This window comes from Rhamphochromis sp. 'chilingali' (assembly GCF_963969265.1).
Source record: "Rhamphochromis sp. 'chilingali' genome assembly, chromosome: 1".
In the NCBI taxonomy this organism is placed as follows: domain Eukaryota; kingdom Metazoa; phylum Chordata; class Actinopteri; order Cichliformes; family Cichlidae; genus Rhamphochromis; species Rhamphochromis sp. 'chilingali'.
This window is the reverse complement of record NC_137929.1, coordinates 10422791-10435058: the sequence shown is the minus strand read 5'-3', so window position 1 is coordinate 10435058 and position 12268 is coordinate 10422791. Positions and strand designations below refer to the sequence as shown.

At 38.8% G+C, this 12268-nt stretch overlaps 3 protein-coding genes across 4 annotated transcripts in view; all 3 read right to left on the bottom strand.

Moving 5' to 3' along the window:
- LOC308403394 (NACHT, LRR and PYD domains-containing protein 12-like) overlaps nucleotides 1-12268 on the bottom strand; it is a 1254170-nt gene that overhangs the window by 1204070 nt on the left and 37832 nt on the right. The gene's annotated exons all lie outside the window — the stretch shown is intronic.
- The window catches only part of LOC308403425 (NACHT, LRR and PYD domains-containing protein 12-like), a 646283-nt gene that overhangs the window by 602507 nt on the left and 31508 nt on the right, over nucleotides 1-12268 (bottom strand). The gene's annotated exons all lie outside the window — the stretch shown is intronic.
- The window catches only part of LOC308403548 (protein NLRC3-like), a 229665-nt gene that overhangs the window by 206348 nt on the left and 11049 nt on the right, over nucleotides 1-12268 (bottom strand). The gene's annotated exons all lie outside the window — the stretch shown is intronic.

Here is a 12268-nt window from a genome sequence, read left to right as displayed (position 1 = left end):
TCATTACAACGTTGCTTCAGTTCTTTGAGCTTTGTGGGCATTTATTTAAGCACAGCTCTCTGAATGTCCCAGGTTGAGGTCTGGACTTTGCTTTTCAGCTATTCTGCTGTAGATTTGCTGCTGTGTTTGGGATCATTGTTCGACTGCAAGACCTAAACTTTACCTATTAAACAGTTAACTCTGTATTTTACACTTTATGTGAATATTGTTGCAGATTTCAATTATTAATGTTTTTATAACTTTGTTCTTTCTTATATTTAATATTATACAATATTTATACTTCATGTCTCTGTCTTCTTTTGAACACTCCAGCACAGCATCACTATAACTTTGTCCTCACTGACAATAAAGCTGTTTTATATATTTCATTGCAAATGTTTCAAGCAATTTGTAGCTGTATCTTAAGATATTTTGTTAATAAAATAGTATTTTATATTGTTTTTTTCCCCATATTTGAGAAATATTTAAGATGTAAAAGTCTGTTTATGTACAATTTGGTGATATTAGCCCTGATTATTGGAGGAACTTGTACATGAAGCAGATTTCTGAGACTTCAGATTTGAAGGTTGTTGTCATATAATGTAAATGATGGCAGATTAACGTTCCCTACCTCTGTCCTACAACCACAGGACTCCTTTGCATTCGACTGATAGAAATTTCAAGCTCAGTGTTAATGAAGATTTCAAAGGCCTTAGTGCAGGGGTAGGGAACGTCTAAAACCTGCAGGGACACCGGCCCTCGAGGCCTGGAGTTCCCTACCGCTGCCTTAGTGTGAAAGGAATGAAGCTGTAGCGCCTCCCAGTGGTTGAAAAGAGGTACACAAGAGGTTTTTGCAACCTGCTGTTTAAGGTACATTATGAGAATAATATCTCTGACAAACCTCTACCTCAATTAAAAGATGCATTTTGATTTACATGAATGCATTTCATCTTCTCTGCAAAGGCTACACAACCTTCTTTGCCATTTGAGTGTGTCCAGTCCAGCTGAAACCAGCTCATTACTGATGGCATGAAAACGATCTGTGAGGTAACATTTTTACTGTCATTCATTCCTGTTGAAAACTTGTCACGTGTTTGCTTAGGTTCTTCTCAATAATCCTCCCGTATCCTGTGTAAAAACTACCCGAGCTTAAAGTATACAGACTGCCGGGAGGAGCGAGACGGGAATTTTCATTGCACATATATATATATATATATATATATATATATATATATATATATATATATATATATATATATATATATATATATATATATATATGATATATATATATGGTAGACTTCCGCAGGCACAAGCATTCTCCACTGCAACCACTGAACATCCAGGGTATGGACATTGAGGCTGTGGACAGCTACAGGTACCTTGGTGTTCATCTGAACAACAGACTGGACTGGACTCATAACTCAGACGCCCTCTACAGGAAAGGGCAGAGCAGGCTGTACCTGCTGCGGAGACTCAGGTCGTTTGGGGTGGAGGGCCCACTCCTGAAGACCTTCTATGACTCTGTCGTGGCTTCTGCTATCTTTTATGGTGTGGTCTGCTGGGGCGGCAGCATCTCTGCTGGGGACAGGAAGAGACTGAACAGGGTGATCCGAAGGGCCAGCTCTGTTCTAGGATGCCCTCTGGACCCAGTGGAGGTGGTGAGTGACAGGAGAATGGCGGCTAAGCTGTCATCCCTGTTGGACAACGTCTCCCACCCAATGCAGCAGACTGTGACAGCACTGAGCAGCTCCTTCAGTGGGAGACTGCGGCACCCACGGTGTGGGACGGAGAGATTTCGCAGGTCTTTCCTCCCCACTGCTGTCAGACTCCACAACAAAGACTTTAACTGAACAAACACACACATCCACACATGTGCAATAACACTAAGTGCAATAATCTTTTCTGGCATCGTTGTATTTTTACTCAGTTGTATATAGCATTCGTATTCTATTTTTATCTTATTGTATATTTTTATTCTATTTTATTCTACTGTATATAGTATATTATTTTATTCTATTCTGTACAGCTGTGTACTGTATTTATTCTTATTGTATTCTAATTTTTGCGTCATAACTTTTGCACTGTCCACTTCCTGCTGTGACAAAACAAATTTCCCACGTGTGGGACTAATAAAGGTTATCTTATCTTATCTTATCTTATCTTATATATATATATATATATATATATATATTAAAATACAGATAGCAGCAGCCACGAAAACATAGGCAAGAGAGAGCATAGCAGTGTCGTAGATGTAGCCAAATAAGACAGATAAATTAAGATGGAAAATCCCCAAAACAAAACCCAATCTTTAGTGTGGGAGCATTTCCATGTCATTCCCAAAGGTGTAATTATTTTCAGTGACTGCAAACTGAACACAAACTTTTCATAACTGAGTTTGTTTCTTCAGTTGTATTTTGGTAATGCTGTTGTACAGCAGGGAAGCAAAAACAAGTGCTAACGCTAACAACATCCAATCAGGATTTATTGGTTAGATCAAAGCTAACATCTGCATTACATGTGAGCACTACACATGTTATTTAACATATATAACGTATAAGATTTTTACATCTTTCTCTTTCCCTCGAGAAGAACTGCTAAAACTGTAGAAATAACATTACAGAAAAGCAGGACATGCTCAAGCAAAACATTATAGAAAGTCTGTCACGGTTCTGGGTCAGTTTGACCCAGTATTTTGAGTTGTCATGTTTTTGCAGGTTTAGTTTAGTTCCATGTGTCATTTTCTGTCTCTCTCTCTATGTCGAGTCTGCGTCTTAGTGTGATGGTTTCTTGTTCCTGTTTTATTGTGAAGGTCTGCGTCTCATGTGAGTGTGTTCAGTTTTACCTCTGTCTCGTCTTGGTGATTATTCCCAGCTGTGTCCACCACCTGTGTGTAATTCCCCTGTGTTTCTCTGTGTATTTAAGTCGTGTCCTCTGTCATTGTAGTTGCTGGTCCGTCTGTGTGTCCACCATGTCTCACCCGTGTGTTTGTGCTCTGTAGTTTAGTTGTTTCCAGTCTAGTTTACTTCGTGCTCCATTTGCTGTTTGTCCATATTTATTTTTGTGTTCAATAAACCACCTTCACTTCTCCACTACTGCCTGCGATTGGATCCTCATTTATTATTTTCACACGGCTCTCCTCACCCGCCGTGACAGTACGGACCAGCCAGATATGGATCCAGCGGCAGTCACCCCACCTAGGGAGCTTCAGGAGGCCGTTATCGACTCTGCTTCTAAATTGATTTACCAGCTGTTAGAGCATGAGGGAGAAGTGTCTCTTTACACTGTGGAAGCCAACCTACAACACCTTATTTCCAGTTACCCCTGGTTATTGGACTCACTGCATCCGCTCGTACAGAATTTTGTTCTTCATGAGCTTCACCTACACCCCCCCGCCGCTACCGCTCGCCTGCTCATGCAGTGATATCATCAGTGACAAGTCAGGTGATAGAGGCTAATGCAAAATGGTGTTTCAGTGAGGCAGAATTTATTATGACAATACATTTTTTTAAAATACTCAGTATGAATTAAACAGGTTAAAGGTCAATGCTCTGTTGTAATATAAAGACAAAATGATTGACAGCAGCCCAGCAATATCAGTAAAACGCAAATTAGCCACATGGTGCAATGTAAGGAGCTCTGTGATTGGTTAGGAAAGGACAGACTGGCCACCTCGATTTTTCTTCACTGCACATTGATCCATAGCTTTGCTCTGTAAAGGCTAACAAAGTGCTTTTGCTTTACAAAGACATTCAGCGTCGGTATTCACTCTTTTAACCCTTGTGTGGTGTTCGTATTTTTGTTACTCAGCCAGTGTTCATGGGTCTGGTGGACCCGCTAGAGTTTTGGCTTTCCAAATTAACACTATCAAACAATTTTATGTTAAATTACTCAACAGATGTTTACTTCATCCCAATTACAAGACATATGAACAGCAAACATGGTTAATTTTTTCCCTTTACCTTTGTTAGATCACATTTATGAATTAATGTGCTTCTCGTTTTTCTTTTATATAAAATGTTATAAATAAATCAGTTATAATCAAGTGGAGTGAGTGGAAAGACACAACACATTTACACGTGAAAAAATAATTAATTGTTTAATTTTTCTTTTGAAAAAAACTGAACATGGGTCTCACAGACCCGAACACCATACAAGGGTTAAAATGCCACTGAACACTGGAGTGAAATGGAGCCCTGATCCTCAGAGTTTTATTGTTGCTAACATTTCTTATAGATAGCACAGATAGTGCCCCACTGCAGTAATCACTCATGTCTAGATATTCCTGTTAAAAGGGAGTTTTTCCTCCCCACTGTAACATGGCAAACATAGCAAACGGATAATCCAGCTGAAGCTTCAGACAGCCGTCAGACAGTGAAACACTGCCATCTGCTGGACTCGAATAACAAAGACGCTGCTTTGACGGGTGAGGGAGTTTCAACAAGTCTGCAACGACTCAAGCATCAAACTACAGAACTATTATAGCGGACATGGTGCTCTAATGACTGCTTCATTAACGCAGGTCAGAAAGGATAATAGAAACTCAATAAATTATGAAATACAAAACTTACTGGTTCACTGCACACACAAAACGTCTCTTATTAGCACAACACTGCTCAGGGCTCAGAGTATATTCCTTATAACCTATTAAACCTTAGCATGTTATTTTGAAGTGTTACAGGTGAAACAGCCAACCAGTGAAGTTACCTGTAATTTCAACATTGAGCTACAAAAATGCTTTTTTTTTTTTTTTTTTTTTTTTTTAAATTTCTTTTTACAGTTTTGCAATTTTACACAAGTTTTATCATCAGTGTCACAATGACTGCTGCTAAAATTGAGTATGAGCTTTTTGTTGGTCTGATTAAAAGGTTAAATGTAAAAGCATAATTTAAACATGTGATGTGAGGTCATTAATTACAGTGCAGGTGTCCTGCTTTAGGATCATAAATTAATACTTCCAAAACAGTAAAGTTGTAGAGAATCTATGTTCATTATCGTTGCTAATCATGGAAAGACAAAGACGTCAGACTCTGCTGAAAAATATTACACCCTCCTACTCTCTGCACACAGCGCTCTGAGGGACCTTCCAGGATTGAGGATTTTATTTATTTTGTTCTTTTTTGGTCTTACTGGTTAGTAGGTGGTGATTTTGTACCTGGTGATCTCACATTTGGAACATAAATTGCTTTGGAGCAGATTAGGTTCAAAGGATAACTTGGCTCTTGAAGTTAGCCGGATAAGACAGCGTTCTGCTTCACAGTTGAGGCCTCAGAGAGTTGTTGCTAACCAAAGTCTATCTTGTACGGCCATGCAGCATCTTATGACATTTTGTAACCTGAGCAGTGAAATGATTGCTGTTTTAGTGCACATACACAGTGTGGGGATCAGTATCAGGACAATAAAGTTATGGTGCAAAAAGCTGCATCTGGTCAGAAGGAAAAGCACGCACACTTGGAAGACTTGGCCATTTGCACAAAATGAATGGCTGACACTGGACAGATGAGAGAATGTGGATGGTCACACCCTCGTGCATTAAAGAGGGCTTTCAGTTCATTGAAAACACAAAACCAAACACACAAAAGACACAAAAGACACAATGAGACAGCTGATCAGTTTGCTTCACTAAATCATCGACACAAGCCGTGTTGTAGAGGGTACTGCAGCCGTGGCAGGTTATCATCTTAATGTGGCCCTGCCACTCCATCGTACGCCACAAAGCTGTGAATAAATGAAAAGCAAAGAGGCATCATCACTAACATAATAACTGTAGAAGTTATCCCGCTGCATTACATTTATCAGGATATCGTAATAAATGTTCATCATATGTTGCTTTGACCCATCATTGTTGTCATTAATATCGGTACGTGTCACTGGACACTTCCTGTCATTCATATGTCCTGACTTTGTGATCAGTGTAGCAGCTTGAAAATAACTGCTTGGTTAACAGCAGGTGTACAGGCAGGTGCTCTGATCAAATAACATGTTTGGCTAAAGAAACAGAAAATAAAAACATGTAAATAGGAACACCCACATCTCTACTTCTTCTTCTATTTTCCATTTCACACTTACAAAAAAGTTCTCCTGCGTAGGTGTTGAGACAAATATATGTCAATTTAATACTTCAGACAGGCCCCAGAGCAGGTCTGAACAATTAGTCCACTTAAAATCAAAACTGCAATTTGAAACCATGCAATTAGCAATTTTGCAAAGAAAACTTGGCTAGGCTAAGCTAAGCTAACTGTTAGACAAAGTAGAGGAGTTGGAAGAGTAAAGGATTCTGGTTAACTCCAGTTCAACTTAACATTAAATTAAACTGACAAATATCATGTTTATATTCATATCTTAGTCTTTTGATGAGCTCTATCTTATAAATCTATTAGACTCAGACGAGGTCGGCACAGGGACAGGCCTCGGGGGTCCAGGCCCACCCGTTGAAGTCCTTCTTCCCCAACATCTTCTGATGTACTTCATTTATACATTTTGGTAATGAAGTACTTAAACTACCACCTCACTGATTAGTTATTGCAGTGTGAGCTCAGTTCAATTAATCAGGTCACAGTAGTTTAGCACTTCTACAGCAATCATGCAACCAGCATGACTGAGGAGGACACTGGGTGGACGGGCTTTGCAGGTCAGACTTTGAAACTATCTTTTATTGTCATTACGCCAAAAGCAGTGAAATTATATGCTGTCCCATTCAGTGCAAATAAAGAATCTGTGTTTACTGACAGGACAAAGCACTGAACATGATTTCATCTGTTAACCTGGACAAATTCCAAAACAATTCCTTATTATTTCTTTTTCTTAAGTAAAACCAGTAAAAGCTTCTACTTCAAAAATATGGACTTAACACTGAGATCCTGATATTTTAGACCAGTTGAATTTAGATGATCTTTTTTAGTTCATTCAGTTTGCTGGTTCTAACGACGACGGTCTTCATCAGTTTTAATGTCACTGTGACTCATATCTCTGCATGGCTGTTTTGTTCTGAGTGCACTGTGACAATTAAGTTAAGATCCGGTGATCAGCACAGCAGCCTGGGAGTGACTGCTTGGTTAATGACAAGGTTTACAAGACCTGATCAAATGTCACACTGGAAATATTTTGCAAGTGAAACAGCAAATGAAAAAATGTAAATATGTTAACTGGACCACCTACATTGTTTCGAGAGCAGGGGTGAACTAAAGAGTGCGACCCATCACTTCAGTTTCAGCATATAATTTCTATTTAACACTATATTTTATGTACTCGAAGTCAGACCTGGAATCTGTGGGTCAGACTTCCTGGGCCCCCGACCCCTGACCTCTGAGATTTTCATGTCTTGTATTTTATAATATTTATCTTTTGTTCTCCTGCCAAAATTGTAAACACTGTCATCATGCCATATTGCACTGTTGTTCGATCAGCTTCATTAAATATACTTTTATATATACTTTTATCCTTTGTTTTGTTATACATCCATTTAAATCCTCATATGAAATTATTACAACCAACTGGTAGTAAAACAAAAATAAAAAGATTGTTCAACATTTTAACTGCAAATGGTCAATACACTCACTTTATTTGCCAAAAATTATACTTAAAAAGGGGAAAAAAGAAGTGTTAAAGTTTCCTGGTGCTGATCAGAAGTATAAACATAAAAGTGTCCAGATCCAAACACACTTTGTTCCTCTGTGACAGAAGTGAACTATAACTCACAGCAGCATCTGAACTGCAGAAGAGATCTCTGCTCATCTCCGTCTGCATTCCTCTTTTGGTAAGAACTTATTATGTATCATTTAAAATGATTTTCCTTTTAAAGCTGGGCAGCAGGCTCACGTTGAACATCTCCATAAACTGTCATAATTCTGCTGCTACACTAAACACTGCATTCGGTGAGCACACTAAACTTATGTAAGCTGTATATTTGCACGGTGAGAGACCTGTTTTTGCTGATTTGTGTTCAAATACAACAAGATCTTATTTAAACTGACTGTCAGATGTTGCCTATCCAGTTATGTAATGAACCCACTATATACATTAACCACAGACCCTTCACGACATCTTCATCACCTGCTGTTCCAGACAACCAACTTATACCTGAACCACTGCAGGTTAATCATCATCATTAGTAAAGGAAAAAAAGGTGAGTGTCTTAATTTGGAAAAGCTTGAAATAAAAAATCCTATAAATTACACAAACAGATACGAATTGGAGGAAAATCCATAGTGTCTTGAGTTCTGTTTGATTTTTATTTTGCAGTGTGTCATTGTTACTACAGAGCACACTGAAACATATGACAGGAAAGAATAACTGAGTGCAGAAAGGCATTTATATTAAATCGGATTTAAACTTTGTTCTCAATGAACCGGATCTATTATGACCTGGACTTTTATCTATAAAATGGGCTTGTGAAACCCAAAGAAAAACTCTCTCAATATATCTGTAGATATAAATATATATTTATCCAAATCACATCAAGTAAAAAAGGCAAAATGACAAAATTAAAAAAAATAATAACAACAAGTATAAATTAAAACACAAAATTTTAAGGCAAAAACAAAAATCTTGATGTCTTAATACGATGAATATAAAATATAAAGTAATACAACAAGGTTAAATATCTAAACATTTAAACTACTTCAGCTTTTCAAAGCTTCTTTTTCCAGTTGAAAATGACATCATCACGCCTGAATCTGCTTCCAGGAGCTGTCCAGATCAGGCTTGTTCAGGATGTTTAGAAATCGTCCTAACAGTTGAAAAATAAAAAATAAACAGAGAACAAAGTAATATATATGATTATAAATAAATAAAAAAGAAAACTATAAATAAAACTACTTCTTTCATTTAAAGAAAAAGGTCTATCAGTCCTCTTGTCGTGTGTGTTTGCAGCTCACAAAGACGACTTACTGAGCTTCAGGATCCAAAAGGATGTATCTGCCAAATTCTTAATGTGGAAAAATGTCCATGTGTTTTCTTCTCCAGGAGACGATGAAGACACTGTTTGTCTGCATGATGCTCGTGCTGCTCTTCGGATTTTCCAAAGTGAACAATTTTCAACCAAGCGAGCACCGACCTGAAGAAACACCTTATGAAAATTTTAGAAGACAGCATGTAGATGCTAAGATGACTGAAAAGCTGTGTAACACAGAAATATCAAATAGGAATATCTACAAAATTGACAACAGTTGTAAGGAAACCAACACATTCATCCTCAGCATTCCAGCAAAGGTCAAATCCATTTGTAGAGGTGATGGGAGGTACGATGAAAATAGCGGCATGACGTATAGTACCGCAACGTTTCGCATAATTAAATGTAAGCTAAAGCATCAGGGAGCCAGGAAACCCAGCTGCCAGTATGAAGGCAGGCTTCTCACTAACAGGATCATTGTCGTGAAATGTGAAGGGAAGTTACCTGTGCACTTCGATCGGGACCTTCTACCCTCTGAGCGCAACGATGGCGAGCAACTATGAGGAAAGAGTGGTGTGGAGGGGGGGCGTGGTCTGCGATGCTGCTGCAGGTGAGATGGATGTACCTGCGCTGCATTTGCTATCACGCCTCGCCAACTTAAAAGGCTTTGTGCTGTCTGAGTTGTTGGTGTTGTGGATGTGTTGGCTGGCAGTCCACAGACAGACTGATTTACACAACTGTGGAAAAAATAAAATTAATAAATAAAAAAAAATTGGAAAACATAGATGTGTCATTATTTCATATAGATTTCAAATAACATACCATTTGATGTCAACATGTTTTAGTTGCATTTGCAGTGCTCGTGCTGTTATATTCTTATGATTCTGTTCATTTTATGAGTGTATCCTTCAGCCTTGCTTCACATATTTACTGCTGCTTGATCAGCTTTAGTCCTGCTAGCATCAGCACAGGTAGAAACAGATCACACATCAGAGAATCGGCCGTGCATCTAAATGCAAATGGAAACTAAAAATGAAAACATAGATAACTGAGCTGAACTTCATAGATCTGAAAGTTGACCAATGCATACATAGTGCTAAAAATCAGGTATCGGGAAAACACATTATTTTATATTATGCTGATGTCAGGGCTCTGAGTGCGGGCAGGTGGAAATGTGGATCCAAATGCAGGACTCCGAGACGAAATGTAACTAAAACCACAGCTTTTATTGCTGGCATGAAACAAAAACAGAAACCAAACCATGAAACCAAGCAGGAACACACAGGCAGGGTCTGAGGGTACGACGCGACACCAAGCATGGGAAAACACAGGGCTTAAATACACAGGGTAGTAATGAGGGAATGGGCCACAGAAGGGAGACACAGCTGGGGGAGCTGAACTTCATAGATCTGAAAGTTGACCAATGCATACATAGTGACAACACATTATTTTATATTATGCTGAAGTCAATTTTTATCCAATTTTATAACTATATCATATAATAAAGTCTGTTTTGAAGTTTACTATGGTAACAATTCATCTTTTTAGGCTTTTCAGAAACACTGTAACTTCATAGGTATGAACCAACAAACCATTTTTCATCATGAAAATAAAAAATAAATCTAAAGGAGATAAACATCACAACTGTTCAACCAAGCATTAAGTCCATTTTGAAACAAAGAACGATGTACACTCAGCCAATCACATGGCAGCAACTCAATGCAGTGTAAACGGTGAGATGTAAAATAAAACAATTAAAAATATTAATTAATCTTAATCAATCTTAAAATATGAAGCAATCTTCTAACTCCCCTTTACATACAAAGCTGTGGCCAACCTTACAAACCATTTTGAATTTTTTCCAGCCGAGGCGTTCAAAATAACCAAACTGCTAATAGTCACGGTTTAATTTGGGCAGCTGCCTGCCTAATATAATGTAAAATCATCACAATATTTTACACAAAGAGAGTAAATGTATCCTTGTACTCAGCTAAGACAGCTGGGCTGCTGTGGCTTGTGTTTATGTTCAGAGTGACATCTGATTTAAAAGCAGACTGTCATGGTTGCGGCTGTGTGCAGGCAGGATGAGGACCCAAACGCAAGCTCACGTAGGCAGGAATGAACTCAAAACACAGCTTTATTGCTGGAAAGAAAAACTATACAACCTAAACGAGGAAACTATAACGTAATACACAGAGAAACACACGGCCATGAATGAGGGAGAACGCGACACAGAACTGAGGGAGACGCAGACATAAATACACAGAGGGTTAACGAGGGAAGTGGGAGCACACGGGGAACACAGGTGACACTGATAATCATAACAAGACACGGCAGGAGTGAACGCAACACTGACGGGAGACTGTCAAAGTAAAACAGGAAGTACACAGAGGTTCAGAGAGGAGGAGAGACAGCACGGGGAGAGCACGGACATAACGGGCTGGGAAAACATGGAATAAAACACAAGGAGGGGAAACGAGGGCTCACAGATAAACAGAGGGGCACACAGGAGGTAATCAAATAAGGAACATCTTAACAGAAACCATGGCATAAATAAAGAACAACACACAAAACATATGAAAACTAAGAATGCTGGGCCAACATGGCCCAGGATCATGACAGACAGCAAAAGACACTGAGCAGCATGTCAGTCAGCATGGGAAAAATGCCATAGATTTAAGGAACCAGGCTAAAATAATTGGTTTCTAGTGGGTTCTATTGTAAGTGCTCTATATTTCAGCATGACATACTGTATGCATCCTACACTGAGAACCCTTGAAGCTGATCATCAGGGTATGCTGTGTACTTCTTACACAGAAGATAAAATAACATGCAAAGATTTTAGATGGTTGTGGTTGGTCCTTACACACAGATGTAAGGTCAAAAAAAAAAATCACCCACAATGGATCGTTCACAGACGCTGGTCCAGTGGAACCCACTTCCACAAAGGCTGCACCTGCTCTGGCAGAACAGGAAGCATCAACTACATAGTAGCTATTTTCATAATTAAGACATCAACTATAGGTGTTCCCAAAATGTGCCATGTTGTCTGCACACCTGACAGTTCAATAAGTCCTGTGTTGATTACAGATGGTGGTTGTTTCCAGAAACAGCACTTGCATAAAATAAGTACAGAGCACTTTATGAGCCAACCTGCTTCTTTAATGAGCATTTAGGTTGTTTGTATTCAGCGTTCACAGATAATATGCTCATTAAAAGGGGGGATCCACTATGTCCTTCTTCACAATCCTGTCTGCCAACTTTAAGAAGAAATCAGAGTGACGCAGAAGCTTTAAAACAGTGTTCAGAATAATCAGTGATGCTTTTATCTGAACTGATGACAGATAAAGATGAACGTGAGTGTGGCAGAAGAGTAAGTTCTCCCTCTTTCTTGGA